Here is a 20,037-nt window from a genome sequence, read left to right as displayed (position 1 = left end):
GATATATTCTTGAGCAAAACCTGTTTCAGTCTGTCAGTGATTTGAGACTGGGGCGAGGTTCACCTTCCAACAAGACAATGACCCAAACCATAGTGAAGTAGCAAAACACAATAAATGCCAAGGGGGTGAATACTTTTGCAAGCCGCTGTAGATAGATAATAGATATATGGATTTTTCCTCTGTCCTTCTTGCCTGCTAACAGTATAACATAATGCTCTTTCATTTTACCATATCAATACCACGTTTTCTTGCCGTCCCTCCGGCATTCGATGCTATTGATTGTAATGAGACGATTGTATCCATCCTTCCCACTCCTGAGCCGGTTAGTAAAATCTTTTTCCTGATTCTCCTTGACTTAAAAAGGGCCATTAAAATTAATGTATCTGTGAGGACTGGAGCTCTCCGGGACGGTCTTCGATTAGCGCACTCTCTGCATGGCAGAAATAGCTTTCCCTACACTTAGAATAGTACATGGCCCAATGACCTGTCCCAATAATGACCTGTGCCAATAATGACCTGTGCCAATAATGACCTGCGCCAATAATGACCTGCGCCAATAATGACCTTCGCCAATAATGACCTGCGCCAATAAGCTGGTGAGAAAGTGCAAAGGAAATAGTGGGGTTCTTAAAGATACAGTGCAAGCAACAGAGACAAGCAGGGGAAGGCGTCGGAGTAAGTGCTGTCCTGATCATGTCAAACACCGATTATATTCTTTCTGACCTAATTTTTAGGAATTTTCAGCTGAGAGTCATAATTATGATATCCGTGGTGTATAGAGGCAAACCACATTACTCCTATGGTGTCTGTCCCTACTTCAGCCACCACTAGGGGGAGCTCTCTGTGTTTGGATTTTTTATATTATCTGTATAAATCTGTATGCAGTGAGCTCCCCCTAGTGGTGGCTGCCGGCATCCAAAATAGTATCATTGAACTCTACGTGGTGGATTTAAAGCCCCATTAAATTGATAACTTTATTTTTTTTAAAAATACAATTTTGTGAGGCTGTGATTGAGGTTGAGTCCTCTTTGAATTTTGCTGTGAGGTCCTACAATTTCTATATATTCTCCTAGGGATAAATAATAGAATTTGAGTCATAGAGTAACCAGACAAATCATTTCACAGCCATCAGCCCCGCATCCTCCATTAAGTAAGTGCATGGTATTTCAATAAAGATTAGAGAAGAGAAGCTGCCAGAATCCCCAGAAGCGCTTATCTCTGGGGGAAACTATAGCATAAAGCAAGATAAAAGCCAATCTGAGCAATATAGATATTAGATAGCTGGTAGATTAGAGATAAAAATTGATTCTGTATCAGAAATTGATAATCCTTCAATGTACTTATAGTGTATATATAACCCCCAGTGCAAAATGTATTAAAAAATGTCAATTTTCATAGGAAATATGGTTGGTTTTTTTTTTCTTTGCTCCCTCTGGTGGACAGTTTGAGTATAGCAGCCTTTACCATATGTGTTTGCTTGTGATTCACCAGCATGGATCAATAAAGCCACAGGCGGAAGAATTGCCTAAGGTGATTTCAAAGGGTGTCTCTGAAATTACAACAGTGACAGCTGTGCGGCTCTCAGGTTCTATGGCGGCCTCTCCAGAGCCCGGGCTGATTTCATACTTGTCAGTCTGTTTGAACAAGGGACCGTATTTTAATAGGACAAATAGGAATCCGCCGGAATGTGAGCGACACGAAATAAAATAATGTCCTGATCCTGCTTCTAACCTCCCATGAACTGGATATTATAAGAATAATATCACAAAAAGAATATAAAATATAATATGTAAGATTTCTGTTACACAGGAGCCGGTGTATAGTTTCCATTTTATGCCAGTACTTATTGGCGCATCAATAAAAGGGGTTGTCCGGGACTTGGATATTAATTAACCATCCTTAAAGGGGTTGTCCTGGTTTATCACAAAAGTCTGCCATACCTCTATGTGACTGCAGACTTGTCGCTACTTTATTGGCCAACCCCTTTAACATAGGCCATCACTATCAGTTCGCAGGGGTTCTGACACTTTTTCATTCAATCTCCATAGATTAGCAAAGTATTACATTGCGGTTGTATCAAGACCATAAATTTTGTTGCAAATATGCCAAGTCTCTTATCTTCTTGGCAAATTCGGTTTAATGATTCTTTTGTATGTAAAATTCTCATTGCTTTGAAATTGTAATCAAATGGGAATCTGAAATACACCAAAACCACCACTAGGGGGAGCTTGGTTACAATAATGAACAATCAGTTCGCAGTGAGCTCCTAAGCTCCCTCTTGTGGTGGCTGCTGGTATATGGAACTTTAACTTTCTGATTATGTAGGGAATTTGGGACTTTGTATCAGAACGAATATGTTCCCATGTTCCAGAGGTGCTGTAATTAAGACCCTGAGACAATGGTGATGTCAGAGAGGCGCAGTGGAGCCCAACCCTGTAATAAGTGGCCTGTTTGCTGCACTGATACAATGCAGCGCCCCTTGCAACAATGTGTCGTCAAAAGGTCTGACTGTTTTTAACCCATTCATCTCAAGTCAGATGCAATCAATACCTTAGTATGTAATTAAGTAGCACATTAAATTAGTGACTTCAAAGCAAGAAAAAAAAAAGAATCTAGAGCTCTGCTGACCAAAAAAAACATAAAAATAAAATAAATGACCGGAGTCACGTAATCTGCCCGATCAGCATTATCCGCTGGCTGCGGGAATTAACATGAGCCTCACGTTGGATGAATTCCCTTCATTAACTCCGTCAATATAACAATAAAGTTGTGGTGTAAATATGGATGATTTCTTATTGGATTTGTATATTTAATTAGCATGTGGGGTCTCTGGACTTGTGACGCCCCCTCCGTGCCCCCCGATTAACGAGTACACAGATCTTTGATTATCCGATCTCAATAACAGCAGAGTCATTGGATTATCTGGTCTGGAGATTCTGCTGCTGCCGGGGAAAAGGAAGAAATGATTTACTTTTATCAAAAATGTGCATTTTTATGTTACTTTTAGGTTTTTTGTTTGTTGTTTGCTTTTTCTTTTCTGGGGGATTCGGCTGACTGTTTACGCAGGAGGCAGAGTCTGTGAGGTCTTTGTATCTAAAGCCGGACGGGAGAGATCAGACGCAGAAATGATCAGATTGTGAAAAATACAAAAACACTATCGGACCAGGGATAATGGGGAAAATGTATCCGAGCGAGCGCAAGAGAAAAGCCGAGGATTCCTCAGATTCCAGTCCTAATTGTTCTCGGGACCCTCAGAAAAGGCTCAGTGGGAATATGCCCCCTGGTCCTGGTTCAGGACTTCATAAATCTTAGACCTTAGGAGCCGCAGACGTCTTTAGGAGAGAATCCGGTATGTGGGGATGAGGCTCAATGTGGAGGCCAGAGAGGCAACAGGCAGAAGGTCAGCTTCATACAGAGATACTGCGGAGGGAGGGATGGATGGACGGACAAATAGATGGATGGATGAATGGACGGACGGATAGAAGCATGAATGGAATGATGGGTGGACGGATGGGCGGACAAATAGATGGATGGATGGATAGATGGTTAGATGGATGGATGAATGGACGGATGGATAGACGGATGAATGGATTGATGGGTGGACGGATGGGCGGACGAATAGACGGACGGATGGATAGACAATTAGATGGATGAATGGATGGATGGGTAGAAGGATGAATGGATTGATGGGTGGATGGTGGATAGATGAATGGAAAGATGGATGGATGGATGGACAGATAGATGGATGGAAACATAGATATGAGATGGATAGAGAAGAGATGGATGGATGGAAGGAGAGATGGATGGATGGATGGAAGGAGAGATGGATAGTTGGATGGATAGAAGGATAGATGGATGGATGGACAGTTATATGAATGGATGGACGGTTAGATGTATGGACAGTTAGATGGATGGGTGGATGGTTAGATGGATGAATGGATGGTTAGATGGATGAATGGACGGTTAGATGGATGGATAGATCTATGGATGAATGGATGGACGTTGGTTGGACGGTTGGATGGATGGATGGACAGTTAGATGGATGGATGGATGGTTGGATGGATGGATGGACGGTTAGATGGATGGATGGATGGATGGACAGTTGGATGGATGGATGGACAGTTAGATGGATGGATGGATGGATGGACAGTTAGATGGATGGATGGATGGACGGTTAGATGGATGGATGGATGGATGGATGGACAGTTAGATGGACAGTTAGATGGATGGATGGACGGTTAGATGGATGGATGGATGGATGGATGGACAGTTGGATGGATGGATGGTTAGATGGATGGATGGATGGATGGATGGATGGATGGACGGTTAGATGGATGGATGGATGGATGGATGGACAGTTGGATGGATGAATGGACGGTTGGATGGATGGATGGACAGTTAGATGGATGGATGGATGGTTAGATGGATGGATGGACGGTTAGATGGACGGTTAGATGGATGGATGGACGGTTAGATGGATGGATGGACGGTTAGATGGATGGATGGATGGTTAGATGGATGGATGGATAGACAGCCTTCTATGGAGTGTATATTCTGCCATCACCCCAATTTGCTCGTGTTCACATTTGCTGCATTCTGTTAGGAGATGGAGGTCAGGATTTATTGCACATCTTCTTGATAGTACAATGAGCTCTGCCACATGACGCACTTGACATCTCCATAAGTGCATGTACATTGCAGATCAGCACGGTGGCTCAGTGGTTAGCACTGTATGGTGGCTCAGTGGTTAGCACTGTATGGTGGCTCAGTGGTTAGCACTGTATGGTGGCTCAGTGGTTAGCACTGTATGGTGGCTCAGTGGTTAGCACTGTATGGTGGCTCAGTGGTTAGCACTGTATGGTGGCTCAGTGGTTAGCACTGTATGGTGGCTCAGTGGTTAGCACTGTATGGTGGCTCAGTGGTTAGCACTGTATGGTGGCTCAGTGGTTAGCACTGTATGGCGGCTCAGTGGTTAGCACTGTATGGGGGCTCAGTGGTTAGCACTGTATGGCGGCTCAGTGGTTAGCACTGTATGGCGGCTCAGTGGTTAGCACTGTATGGCGGCTCATTGGTTAGCACTGTATTGCGGCTCAGTGGTTAGCACTGTACGGCGGCTCAGTGGTTAGCACTGTACGGCGGCTCAGTGGTTAGCACTGTACGGCGGCTCAGTGGTTAGCACTGTATGGCGGCTCAGTGGTTAGCACTGTATGGTGGCTCAGTGGTTAGCACAGCAGCCTTGCAGCGCTGGAGTCCTGGGTTCAAATCCCACCAAGGACAAAATCTGCAAAGAGTTTGTATGTTCTCTCCGTGTTCCCGTGGGTTCTCTCCGGCTTCTCCGGTTTCCTCCCACACTCCACAGACATACTGATAGGGAATGTAGATTGTGAGCTCCATCGGGGACAGCGATGATGATGTTGGGAAAGTGCTGCAGAATATGATGGCGAAATATAAGAAAAGCAAAATAAATATCTAATAAAAAACCCTTGGGTGGACATCACATTGGTGCAACATGGGCAGCCGCACAGGGAGCCAAGAGGTGAGGGGCCACATCTACCTCCATGATGATAATGTATCGGACTAATGGCCCATATACAATTCTTGCACAGGGGTCTTCTCCTGTGTCCACTCCTGAAAAACCTGCAGATTTCTTGCTTTTCCCCTGCAGGAGAGGACAAATGGAAGCCTTATCCCTGCTCAGATCTGATCCCTGTGGGCCGACCACCAGCCAGACCCAGCGTAAAGGGCCCAGTGGCCCTGGAGAGAACTGCACCTGTTCCTGGATATATCTTCTGGGGGAGGGCGCAGGGTGCACTAATTTATCTGCAGCACTGGTGCTTTGTTCATGGATCAAGAGAAGAGGAAAACATTCAATTCTAGTTCCTGGTAAAAGAGTGCAGCGCTTTGTGTGTGGGGGTATGACAATGCGCCCGACGAACAATGAGGGGAGATTTTTTTTAGTAGATGTAATATTTTTTTCAATCTCGTCTATAAATAAAGGGAACATTGCAGTCAGCAGGCGGAGGACACTACACGGGTCGCAGCCAGGGAAAAACTACACTGAGCACAGTCGGGGGAAAACTACATGGAGCGCAGCTGGGGGAAGCGACAGATGGCAGCCAGGGGAAAAACTACACAGAGCGCAGCCGGGGAAAAGCTACACTGAGCACAGTCAGGGAAAACTACATGGAGCGCAGCTGGAGGAAACAGAGGGCAGCCAGGGGAAACTACATGGAGCGCAGCCAGGGAAAAACTACACTGAGCACACTGAGCACAGTCGGGGGGAAAACTACATGGAGCGCAGCCGGGGGATATGACAGAGGGCAGCCGGGGAAAAACTACACTCAGCACAGTCAGGGAAAACTACATGGAGCACAGTTGGAGGAAACGACAGAGGGCAGCCAGGGGAAACTACATGGAGCGCAGCCGGGGAAAAACTACACGGAGCACAGCTGGAGGAAAATACACAGAGCGCAGCTGGGGGAAAACTACATGGAGCGCAGCCAGAGTAAACTACACAGAGTACAGCCGGAGGAAACTACATGGAGCACAGCCGGGAGAAAACTAATATGGAGCGCAGCCAGAGAAAACTACACAGAGCACAGCCGGAGGAAACTACATGGAGCACAGCCGGGAGAAAACTATATGGAGCGCAGCTGGGGGAAAATTACAAGGAGCGCAGCCGGAGGAAACTACACGGAACGGAGATGTGAACTTGCTCAGCTATTCACAAACATGCAAAGTAGCAGAGCTGTAGTTCTCAAGTGCAGCAAAGCTTTGTTTGTCCAATGTAGAAGAGGCTTGTTAGTCTAGTGTAGCAGAGCCAGGTTTGCACACTGAAACAGGGCTTTGTTTGTCCTGTGTAACAAAGGTTTGTTTGTTGAGAGTAGAAGAGCTAAGTTTGCACAGGGTAGTAGGGCTAGGTTTGTGCAGTGTAGTAGTGTTTATTTTGTTCAGTGTAGCAGAGCTTTGTTTGTCTTGTACAGGAGAGGTTTGTTTGTCCTGTGTAGCAGGGCTAGGTTTGTTCAGTGTAGCAGAACTAGGTTTGCAAAGTGTTGCAGGGTTTGCCCAGCTAGGTTTATCCCATATGGTAGTGCTTTGTTTGTTCAGTATAGTAGAGCTGTGTTGGTCATTTAGCGTACTATAATGCATTACTTTATTTTAACTGTCATCACAATGCACCGATATTGCAACCGAAGGATTAAAACACATTCACCTCTGCTACATCCATGCTTCTACATCCAGGTCATGCTGATAACAGTCAGAAAACCAGATGTGCCCCTAAATCTATTCCACGACACACATAATTAGAAAATGTGCGTTACGTGGCATTCAGATGTAGCAGAGCTGAGCTTGTCATCTGGCACAACACTACATCCTATTGTGCATTGTCTTGCTGGCACAGTCAATTAAACATATAACTAGAAAAAGCTGCAAAGACGCAGATGTAGCAGAGCTGAGTTTGTCATTCAACATAACTCATGCAGACACTTCAAGATGATTTTTACATCAATGTGAACCACATTTTCGGTCCTAAAGCGCTAAGTGTCACATTCTCGGTCTTACTTTCTAGCTGATCCAGTCAGAAAACCAGCTCTTTCCCTAGGAACTGTGGCTACGTAGCATTCAGATGTAGCAGAGCTGAGCTTGTCATTGGGCAACACACTACATTGGGACAATACTTCAATGACAATTTCCTGATACAATTTTTCCATAAATCCATTCTATGAAACTTATCATTATAAACACGGACGCAGATGCAGCAGAGCTGAGTTTGTCATTTCAACGTAACCCATGCAGATACCACATGATGATTTTACATCACTGTGCGCCAACATTGCAGCCCCCTAAATGTCAAATGACGCATTCACCTCTGCTACATCCATCCTCCATCTATGTCCAGCAGACTGGGGCTCTTACGGCGCACTGTCTCGCTGATAGACGATACAGTCAGACGACCAGCTGTGCCCCGGACCTTTTTCCAGGAGATGGATCATCATGAGATCTGGCTCACATGAGCACATTTCCTTCTATATGGGGCCGGCGTACTCACCCATCCTATATGTACCACCGCGAGGGGGCAAAAAACCCTCAAAAACAAAAGTTCTCAGCATGACCCTTGGATCAGAACTCGCAGGACAGAAGGACCAGATCCATCCAGACAGGATAGAATCCGGCGGAATGTTTACAATGTCAACATTCCGTTCCAGGGGCCAAATTTGCTCCATTTTTTGCGCAAAATTTCCCATAGAACACAGGACAGATTTGACTTTATTCCCCTCTCCTGGGTCAGTGAGGGTAAATCTCAAGGACGCGGAGTCTATTCTTCACCGCCTCGACCATTCAGACACTTGAACCGCATCAATCAAGCGATACCTTCCTTTTTTTTTTTTTTCTTCCTACAGCAAAACAAAACACACGCCGAGAGGATCGGCATCTAAATATAAAATGCCGCACATCTGCAAAATGAATGGCTGGCCGCGCCACGCAGGAAAATGAATATGGAGTGACCTTTCCAATGGCGCGCGTCCCATTATGCTCCACCGGAATAAAACCCATTTTCATATTAATAGTGAGGAGCGCCGCTACCTCCGCGCCTCCACCTCAAGGACCCGGGTTGTTTGCTTTTCCCACGTTAAGTCCCATTACCTGCAGAAATTGCGGTAAGAACACAATCCGCACAGAACAACAACAAGAAACGGGCGGACGGAGGCAGCGGGGCTGAGTTTGTCGTTTGGAAGAAGTCGATGAGATATCGCAACCTGTCCTTCACTGTAGGGTGGTAATTAGCGGAGAGGGCAGAAAAGAAACACGGGAAACGCAAAATCATAGAATAGAAAATAATGTGCTGAAATAACTCTGCTACATCAGTATATCATCTGTCTTTTTATATAGATATCCATCTGTCTATTATCTTTCTATTATCCAGCTATCATCTATCTATTATTTATTATCTATCAATCATCTATCATCATCTATCTATTATCTATCTATTATCTATCATCTATCTATTATCTGTCTATTATCTATCATCTATCTATTATCTGTCTATTATCTATCATCTATCTATTATCTGTTTATCTATCATCTATTATCTATCTATCTATCTATCTATCTATCTATCTATCTATCTATCTATCTATCTATCTATCATCTATCTATCTATCTATCTATCTATCTATCTATCTATCTATTATCTATCTATCTATCTATCTATTATCTATCTATCTATCTATCTATCATCTATCTATCTATCTATCTATCTATCTATCTATCTATCTATCTATTATCTATCTATCTATCTATCTATTATCTATCTATCTATCTCTATCTATCTATTATCTATCTTCTATCTATCTATCTATCTATCTATCTATCTATTATCTATCTATCTATCTATCTATCTATCTATCTATCTATCTCTATCTATCTATTATCTATCTTCTATCTATCTATCTATTATCTATCTATCTCTATCTATCTATCACCTATCTATTATCTATCTATCTATCTATTATCTATCTATTATCTATCTATCTATCTATTATCTATCTATTATCTATCTATTATCTATCTATCTATCTATCTATTATCTATCTATTATCTATCTATCTATCTATTATCTGTCTATTATCTATCATCTATCTATTATCTGTTTATCTATCATCTATTATCTATCTATCTATCTATCTATCTATCTATCTATCATCTATCTATCTATCTATCTATCTATTATCTATCTATCTATCTATCTATTATCTATCTATCTATCTCTATCTATCTATCACCTATCTATTATCTATCTATCTATCTATTATCTATCTATTATCTATCTATCTATTATCTATCTATTATCTATCTATCTATCTATCTATCTATCTATCTATCTATTATCTATCTATTATCTATCTATCTATCTATCATCTATCTATCTATCTATTATCTATCTATCTATCTATCTATTATCTATCTATCTATCTCTATCTATCTATTATCTATCTTCTATCTATCTATCTATCTATCTATCTATCTATTATCTATCTATCTATCTATCTATCTATCTATCTATCTATCTCTATCTATCTATTATCTATCTTCTATCTATCTATCTATTATCTATCTATCTATCTATCTATCTATCTATTATCTATCTATTATCTATCTATCTATTATCTATCTATCTATCTATCTATCTATCTATCTATCTATCATCTATATATCTATTATCTATCTATCTATTATCTATCTATCTATCATCCATCTATCTATCTATCTATCTATCTATCTATTATCTATCTATCTATCTATCTATCTATCTATCTATTATCTATCTATCTATTATCTATCTATCTATTATCTATCTATTATCTATCTATCTATTATCTATCTATTATCTATCTATCTATATATCATCCATCTATCTATCTATCTATATATCATCTATCTATCTATCTATCTATCATCTATCTATCTATCTATCTATCTATCTATCTATTATCTATCTATCTATCTATTATCTATCTATCTATTTTCTATCTATTATCTATCTATCTATCTATCTATCTATCTATCTATCTATCTATATATCATCCATCTATCTATCTATCTATATATCATCTATCTATCTATCTATCTATCTATCTATCATCTATCTATCTATTATCTATCTATCTATCATCTATCTATCTATTATCTATCTATCGATCTCTATATATCTATCTATCTATTATCTATCTATTATCTATCATCTATCTATCTATCTATCTATCTATCTATCTATCTATCTATCTATCTATTATCTATCTATCTATCTATCTATCTATCTATCTATCTATTATCTATCTATCTATCTTTCTATCTATCTAAAAAGTGTTTTCATGGCGTAAGAATTGTAAACTGTTGTAGAATATGTTGGCGTTATATAAATAAAATCATTATTATTTTAGGTTACAATTTCAGCTCTGCTACATCCTTTTCTATTTATTTGTATCTTTCATTGATAAGTTGTCGCTTTATTATATGTTTTGTCACTGGTAAATCATTACAAATCACTGATACTTGTAACTGTATGGGATTCTGGAGAAACCTATGTGTTTCTGTAGCAGTGATGAGTTTGTCAGATGTAGCAGTGGTGAGTTTGTCAGATGTAGCAGTGGTGAGTTTGTCAGATGTAGCAGTGGTGAGTTTGTCAGATGTAGCAGTGGTGAGTTTGTCAGATGTAGCAGTGATGAGTTTGTCAGATGTAGCAGTGGTGAGTTTGTCAGATGTAGCAGTGGTGAGTTTGTCAGATGTAGCAGTGGTGAGTTTGTCAGATGTAGCAGTGATGAGTTTGTCAGATGTAGCAGTGGTGAGTTTGTCAGATGTAGCAGTGGTGAGTTTGTCAGATGTAGCAGTGGTGAGTTTGTCAGATGTAGCAGTGGTGAGTTTGTCAGATGTAGCAGTGGTGAGTTTGTCAGATGTAGCAGTGGTGAGTTTGTCAGATGTAGCAGTGGTGAGTTTGTCAGATGTAGCAGTGGTGAGTTTGTCAGATGTAGCAGTGGTGAGTTTGTCAGATGTAGCAGTGGTGAGTTTGGTAGATGTAGCAGTGATGAGTTTGGCAGATGTAGCAGTGATGAGTTTGGCAGATGTAGCAGTGGTGAGTTTGTCAGATGTAGCAGTGATGAGTTTGTCAGATGTAGCAGTGGTGAGTTTGTCAGATGTAGCAGTGGTGAGTTTGTCAGATGTAGCAGTGATGAGTTTGTCAGATGTAGCAGTGATGAGTTTGTCAGATGTAGCAGTGGTGAGTTTGTCAGATGTAGCAGTGGTGAGTTTGTCAGATGTAGCAGTGGTGAGTTTGTCAGATGTAGCAGTGGTGAGTTTGGCAGATGTAGCAGTGGCCTGTCACCTGGCACATCGGGTGCTGAGATTGTAGTTTAGGGCTTCTTGGTGCTAAATGACAAATTCAGTTCTGCTACATCCTTTCATGTGAGTCACAACAGTAAATAGCTCACGGAAAAATAGATCATCGCATGAGAATACAATATGTTCATATATTGACTCATCTATTTGGAGTCGAGCATTTAAAAAATATTAATTATGTGTAATCAGGCCGCTAATTGCAGCCATTAATCTATCATTACACTGATCTGATTTAATTAATAAATCCAGCGAGCTGCGATGCATCCGTCTGATATAATCCGTCATAATCAGCGCTCGTACCTGGGAAAATCAATGTGTGCACCGGGCCCAGACCCGCGTCCTCAGCGCACGGCGCAAAATATCACAACGTGTTGCTATGATACCATGTGGTTATATATACGGACGTATTACAGGAGGCCGCGGGCCTGTCAGCGATGGCACGTCCATCATCAGAGGAAGGTCGTCAGGTCCAGTAATCAGTCCACATCACAGTGTGCAAACAACAAACTCAGCTCTGCTACATCTCTGCCTGTGGAGCTGCAGAAGCTGGAAGAATTATTCTACTGTGTATTATAGGCTCAAGTCATGGAAGAAGAATGTGTCCATCTGATTATCGATCGATCCTAAATCTATATAGCTATCTATTATCTATCTATTATCTATTATCTATCTATTATCTATCTATCATCTATCTATCTATTATCTATCTATTATTTATTATCTATCTATTATCTATCTATCATCTATCTATCTATTATCTATCATCTATCTATCTATATATCTGTCTATTATCTATCTATCCATCTATCTATTATCTATCTATCTATCTATCTATTATCTATGTATATTATCTATCTATCTATTATCTATCTCTATATTATCTATCTATCTATTATCTATCTCTATATTATCTATCTATCTATCTATCTATTATCTATCTATCTCTATATTATCTATCTATCTATTATCTATGTATATTATCCATCTATTTATCTATCTTTCCATCTATCACCTATTTATCTCTATTTATCCATCTAGAAACCAAAAAATGGAATCAACCCTCCAAAAACAGTGTAAATTATAGGATTTTAATGGCCCACGTGGCGGTTTATAGTGTGAAACTTTCTCAGCTCTCCATCTATCTATCTTGTCTACCTCCTTTTTATCTATCTATCTCTCTTAAAACTATCTTTGTATCTATCTATCATCTATCTATCTATTATCTCTTATCTATCTATTTTATATCTTTGTCTACCAGTCTATCTCAATCTGTGTATTCTGCACATTAACATTGTGACTTTTCACAAAAGTATTATATAAATATTTACAACAACTGTTACTTTCCCTTTATGTTTATTCCAGCAGGTCTAAGAGAGGAAGAGGATTTAGGTTTTGTAAAGTTTTTGAAATGCACAGAAAGTGTCACGGGCAAATTCTTTTTTTTTTTCCAGCACGGACTTGTGGATAGCGACCAATACAACAGAATGCTGACATACTGAATGGATAGATAAAAAGATAATAAATAGATAGACTGAGCCCACACTGTGACCTGGAGGCCCTGGAGGATGAGACCAACTTCCTGCTACACTGCACCAAATACTCTGCAGTGAGGGACACTCACTTCAGGAGACTCTCCGATCTCTCCTGGATTGCAGCTCCATAAACGAGTAAGGGAGAACCTATATCCTGCTGGGGAAGAAGAGAGCGCAGGGGAGAGCAGCGCAGGGGAGGGCAGCGCAAAATGTGAGCACAGGGGAGAGCAGCGCAGGGGAGAGCAGCGCAGGATGTGAGCATGGGGGAGAGCAGCGCAGGGGAGGGCAGCGCAGGATGTGAGCGCGGGGCAGAGCAGCGCAGGGGAGAGCAGCGCAGAGGAAGGCAGTGCAGGATGTGAGCGCAGGGGAGAGCAGCGCAGGGGAGAGCAGCGCAGGGGAGAGCAGCGCAGGATGTGAGCGCGGGGCAGAGCAGCGCAGGGGAGAGCAGCGCAGAGGAAGGCAGTGCAGGATGTGAGCGCAGGGGAGAGCAGCGCAGGGGAGAGCAGCGCAGGATGTGAGCGCAGGGGAGAGCAGCGCAGGATGTGAGCGCAGGGGAGAGCAGCGCAGGATGTGAGCGCAGGGGAGAGCAGCGCAGGATGTGAGCGCAGGGGAGAGCAGCGCAGGGGAGAGCAGCGCAGGGGAGAGCAGCGCAGGGGAGAGCAGCGCAGGATGTGAGCGCAGGGGAGAGCAGCGCAGGATGTGAGCGCAGGGGAGAGCAGCGCAGGGGAGAGCAGCGCAGGATGTGAGCGCAGGGGAGAGCAGCGCAGGATGTGAGCGCAGGGGAGAGCAGCGCAGGATGTGAGCGCAGGGGAGAGCAGCGCAGGGGAGAGCAGCGCAGGGGAGAGCAGCGCAGGGGAGAGCAGCGCAGGATGTGAGCGCAGGGGAGAGCAGCGCAGGATGCGAGTGCAGGGGAGAGCAGCACAGGATGTGAGCGCAGGGGAGAGCAGCGCAGGGGAGAGCAGTGCAGAATGTGAGCACAGGGGAGAGCAGCGCAGGATGTGAGCGTGGGGGAGAGCAGCGCAGGATGTGAGCGCAGGGGAGAGCAGCGCAGGATGTGAGCGTGGGGGAGAGCAGCGCAGGATGTGAGCGCAGGGGAGAGCAGCGCAGGATGTGAGCGTGGGGGAGAGCAGCGCAGGGGAGAGCAGCGCAGGATGTGAGCGCGGGGGAGAGCAGCGCAGGATGTGAGCGCGGGGGAGAGCAGCGCAGGATGTGAGCACGGGGGAGAGCAGCGCAGGATGTGAGCGCGGGGGAGAGCAGCGCAGGATGTGAGCGCAGGGGAGAGCAGCGCAGGATGTGAGCGCGGGGGAGAGCAGCGCAGGATGTGAGCGCAGGGGAGAGCAGCGCAGGATGTGAGCGCAGGGGAGAGCAGCGCAGGATGTGAGCACAGGCCATAGGCTGCGAGTAAGAGAACTATGATATGCCATGGAGGACTTCCATAGCTCCCACCCTGGATGTGCCCCCATCCATCATTCCTACAGTCCCTACCCCATATTCCCTACTGTACATGCGCTTTGGCAAAAATAATGTGTAATAAAGCTTCTTGTAAATAGATAGATAGTAGATAATCTATTTATATAATTGCCTTGTAATGTTTTCATTTAGCAGCGCAGTATGTGAGCGCATGCCATAGACTGGGAGAAAGACAACCATGATATGCCATGGACTTCCTTATCCCCCACCCTGTACCCCATCCATTATCCCCACAGTCCCTACTCCCTATTCCCTACTGTACACCTGCTTTGGCAAAACTAATGTCCTGCTAATAAAGCTTAATTGAATTGATAGATGATAGATAATAGATAGATAGATAATAGATGGATAGATATTAATAGATGATAGATAATAGATAATAGATAGATGTAGAGTCATTTCCCAGCACACAGCTCTGCACACATGTACCAGTCCCAGACTCACAATGTCATTTCTCTGTATTAGACGCACAGTGAAGCCGGTGACATAGAGCAATTAACCATTTAATTTTCTTTTGGAGAGTAAAAGGAAACCAGAGTCTGTAGAAGGACGCCAGAGAATCCTGGAAACTCCGCACAGCTGTGACTCCGGCAAACATCACAGAGGAGAGATAAGAAGCTGAAGCCCCTATAAGCCGCCTCCACCCCTCTATAAGCCGTCTCCACCCCCTATAAGCCGCCTCCACGGGGCTCCGCAGACACTCAGCCCGCACCGCCGGCTCCTCTCCTCCCGCCGAGGCCAGGGCTGAGACCAGAGGGGTCTGTCGGGGGTAATGTGGGGGTCCTGCAGGCACTGTCCACCCCCCCAGCTCGGCCATGGGGGGTATAAGCCACATCCAGCTTTCTTGTGATGCAGTGGAGATGACTTTGCCACCTAACCTGTTGGGGCCGCATCCCAGTAACAGAAGCCAGGACCACATGACAAAGTCAGCTCTGCTCCATCAGCTTCACTTCCATTACATCATTATGGTTAATGAGAATAAATCCATTATGGAGGGTTTTTAGCCATTAATATATCTGCTCAGCCCCAACCTGGCAATTACTGATCCCCAATGGGAGAAGTCAGCAGATAAATGCGACATTTCATAAAAATGTCTCACGATTTACGACTCCGAGGGGACAATGCTCAGCTTTGTACTTGATGACACCGTTAACCCCATATTTGCCATATTGATAAATGAATGAAATTAAAGCCAAAATTAGGCAACAATGTAACGATTCCCAAGTGCATTACTTTTTGTGTCCACGGGGAGCAATCAAGATAAGTAAATGACACAGAGAGCAAGAACTTACTGGTCAGAAGGGTGAGGGCTGGCAGCTGCCCTGGGGCCATGGTCCTGGGCTCTGGGCTCAGGCTGCCATCCTCAGGTGTTGGGGAAAGTTCCTCTCATCCAGACAGATCCAAGAGTCTTCATAGTCTCATCCTCAGCTGATCAGATGCCAGAGCCTCCAGGCTTCAGGTGCATGCCACTAAATCCAGGCTGGGGGCAGGAAAGTGTCAGGGCAGGGCTGGCAGTGAGGAGGGCAGTATGGAGGGTCTCCGGCTGCCCCCTGGCTCCTGCACACTGAGCCCCACACAGATGCTTCGCTTTGAATCCAGAGTGACACTAACAAGCCTGCTGTGCACACACAATGATTGGAGCAGACACAGCTCCTTCTCCTCCTCCTCCTCCTCCTCCTCCTCACATCCTCCTCTTCATCACTGGGTCATGTTGCCTTCTCGCTATCACAGGCTCCGCCGGTCCTAGGATGATGCTCTGCTGCTGCTGTCAGGTGTAACTCTACTCAATGGAGGGGGTGTACTAACTAATGATGATCCTGGACCTCACACAGAGGGAGGGAGCCATATCTGCTTTCCCTTTAAATATTAAATGGTGTAATTCAGAGAAGAGCCTGGGCAGAGATAACCTCTGTGCCTGACATTCTGGTGGGGAGGTGGCACCTTACCTCTTAGTTACCCAACTTACCTGGGTTATAAGTGTGAGGCTATTACTATAAGCCCGAATTACAAGGGACGGAGCTGTCTGACTTTCCGTGTAGCTTTCTATTGTAGAGAGAGAGAAAAGGAGCAGATATGAGAACGGTGGATGGGTAAGGAGATAGATAATAGGTAACGATAGATATATGATGGACAGATTGAAAGATGGATGGATGATTAGATTAAAATAACAAGAAATGTGGGCAGCACTTTAACAAAGGTTCACTTCCTCTTGAGCAGTAACGTTACCATCTGTTCACATGGGCCAACAACAGAGACACCATTTTTCTTTTCATGAAATTTCCTATTGAGTGCCGCCCATTTTTCTTGTTTTTTTTTTTTTATGTAATAGGGTGATTTGCTACCTGTGGGCTGGCATCTATACCTGTAATTTGACTTGTGCTACTTCTATGTTTTTAAAGGAAAGATAAAAATACCCAGAAAGGTTAATAGAAACCAGCACTGTTAAAAAACAGGCATAAAACATACTCCACAAAGGGATACTAAACAAAAGAAAAAGGAGTACCAAACTACCCATAAAATAAAGTCAAGTATTTATTAGTAATAAATATAAAAGGTATCACACCAAAATACAAAATAGTATATAAAAAGTACCGTGGACAAACAGATTCAATGGTGAAGGACACAGACAGAAAATCAACCCAATTGCATATACATGTAAACAGGACCAGGGGATAATAGCATTATATATGTTCCAGCATATGTCACCGGTTACAGGGTAGATCTAGGGTAAATCAAAAGCCACATAGATCACCACAATTGTGGCCCAAAATTAGGTATCCAGATCTCTATGCACTATGCATCAATAAAGGCAATAATATCTCACCCAGATAAGTCCGTGCAAATGGTTGAAAAACGCAGCCCCAACGCACGTTTCATGTGGGCTTCCTCAGGGGGCATAGTGCATAGAGATCTGGATACCTAATTTTGGGCCACAATTGTGGTGATCTATGTGGCTTTTGATTTACCCTAGATCTACCCTGTAACCGGTGACATATGCTGGAACATATATAATGCTATTATCCCCTGGTCCTGTTTACATGTATATGCAATTGGGTTGATTTTCTGTCTGTGTCCTTCACCATTGAATCTGTGTGTCCACGGTACTTTTTATATACTATTTTGTATTTTGGTGTGATACCTTTTATATTTATTACTAATAAATATTTGACTTTAATTTATGGGTAGTTTGGTACTCCTTTTTCTTTTGTTTAGTATCCATGTTTTTAATAGATAGATCGATAATAGATAGATAGATAATAAATAGATAGATAATAGATAGATAGATAGATAGATAATAGATAGATAGATAATAGATACATAGATAATGGATAGATAGATAATATAGATAATAGCTAGATGATAGCTAGATAATAGCTATATAGATAGATGATAGATAATAGATAGATAATGGGAGTCCAAAAATCAGAGGCAGCACACCATTATAGGTTGAAGGGGCAACGTTTCTCCTTATGGAGCGTGACATACCGGCTCTGGCGTGCCAACCTAAGGAGGCTTATTCGCCGTGCAATGCTCCTCTGGGAAATATAATATGCAAATTGCCTCTTCAGAAAAAAAGAGGACTTAAACTCTATAGCGCCACCTGTTGGAAGCAGCGATATGTCACTCTCCACAAGGAGAAACCTTACCCCTTAGACCCCAGTCCAGAGCCTCTCATCTAGCCAAATCAGTTCTGATGCTTCGCACTGACGAGGGCCAACAGCCTGAAACACCGTGTCTGCGAATTGAGATATTGATTTGGCTTTTATCCTAAGTCATATTGCACGTTAAAGGGTTGATTGTGACTTGTAGGATCGCTATTGCCAACAGGTGGCGCTATAGAGTTTAAGTCCTCTTTTTTTCTGAAGAGGCAGTTTGCACATTATGGTTGAATTTTGTAAAGGTGCTTAAATTTAATAGCCCATTGTGGCAACATTTCGGCCCATGGAGAGCCTTTCTCAAGCCATGGGCCGAAACATTGCCACAATGGGCTATAAAATTTAAGCACCTTTACAAAATTTCAACCTATAATGGTGTGCTGCCTCTGATTTTTGGACTCCTATGACAAGGTTTGGTACATGCCTTGGGGGCTCTGCACCCTAATTTTGCTTTTGTTTTTTTTGTGCTGCTCTTAACTCTTTTTTTTAGATAGATAATAGATAGATAGATAATAGATAGATAGATAATAGATAGATACATAATAGATAGATAGATAGATAGATAGATAATAGATAGATAGATAATAGATAGATAGATAATAGATAGATAGATAATAGATAGATACATAATAGATAGATAATAGATAGATAATAGATAGATAGATAATAGATAGATAGATAATAGATAGATAGATAATAGATAGATACATAATAGATAGATAATAGATAGATAATAGATAGATAGATAATAGATAGATAGATAATAGATAGATAGATAATAGATAGATACATAATAGATAGATAATAGATAGATAATAGATAGATAGATAATAGATAGATAGATAATAGATGATAGATATATAGATAGATAGATTGATAATAGATAGATAGATGAATAGATAATAAATAGGTATTCAACGTAAAACCTCTTCTAAATATGCAGAAATGAAGGCAGAACTCCAATATTTAGAAGACTTTGTGCCAATGTTCTGGTTCACAATGCCGAACTTTCTATACAAGGGGAGATACAGATTACAGCTTGTGTGATCACCTAATAATGCCGGTTATGAAAAGATGATTTATTTACTGTGCAAACGTTTTAGGAAGGTGTTGAAAAACCCGCTGCAGAGGAATTATGTTTTCAAAACTAAAAGTGTTAATTGTTTATATCAATTAACAAAATGCAAAGTGAATGAACAGAAGAGAAATATTTTGTTACCACTTTTTCTCTTCATCACTTCTAGATACAGTTACATACAGTTTTTAAAAGAACTCGTCAGGAGGTTGTTCCAAACATCTTGGAGTCCTGACCCCAGATCTTCTGTGTATGAGGCTTGTGCGGATCCTTCTGTCTCTTCATGTGATCCCAGACAGACTGGATGATGATGAGATCTGGGCTCCATGTGGGATGTTTCACTTCCTGGACTCCTTGTTCTTCTCTATGCTGAAGATCGTTCTTACTGACATTGGTTGGACGTTTAGGG

General features: G+C 42.5%; 1 protein-coding gene across 1 annotated transcript in view; it reads right to left on the bottom strand.

The window, feature by feature from the left end:
- Positions 1-16,505, bottom strand: part of TAFA4 (TAFA chemokine like family member 4) — a 174,184-nt gene extending 157,679 nt beyond the window's left edge. Inside the window, exon 1 of the mRNA XM_069735919.1 lies at positions 16,190-16,505. The gene's annotated coding sequence lies outside the window, so the exon portion shown is untranslated. The remainder of the gene's footprint in view (positions 1-16,189) is intronic.
- Between the last annotated feature and the right edge of the window lie 3,532 nt (positions 16,506-20,037).

The sequence above is a fragment of the Ranitomeya imitator genome, chromosome 8 (genome assembly GCF_032444005.1).
Source record: "Ranitomeya imitator isolate aRanImi1 chromosome 8, aRanImi1.pri, whole genome shotgun sequence".
Lineage (NCBI taxonomy): Eukaryota > Metazoa > Chordata > Amphibia > Anura > Dendrobatidae > Ranitomeya > Ranitomeya imitator.
Note: the sequence above shows the minus strand (reverse complement) of the source record. Positions and strands in the feature narration are given on the sequence as shown.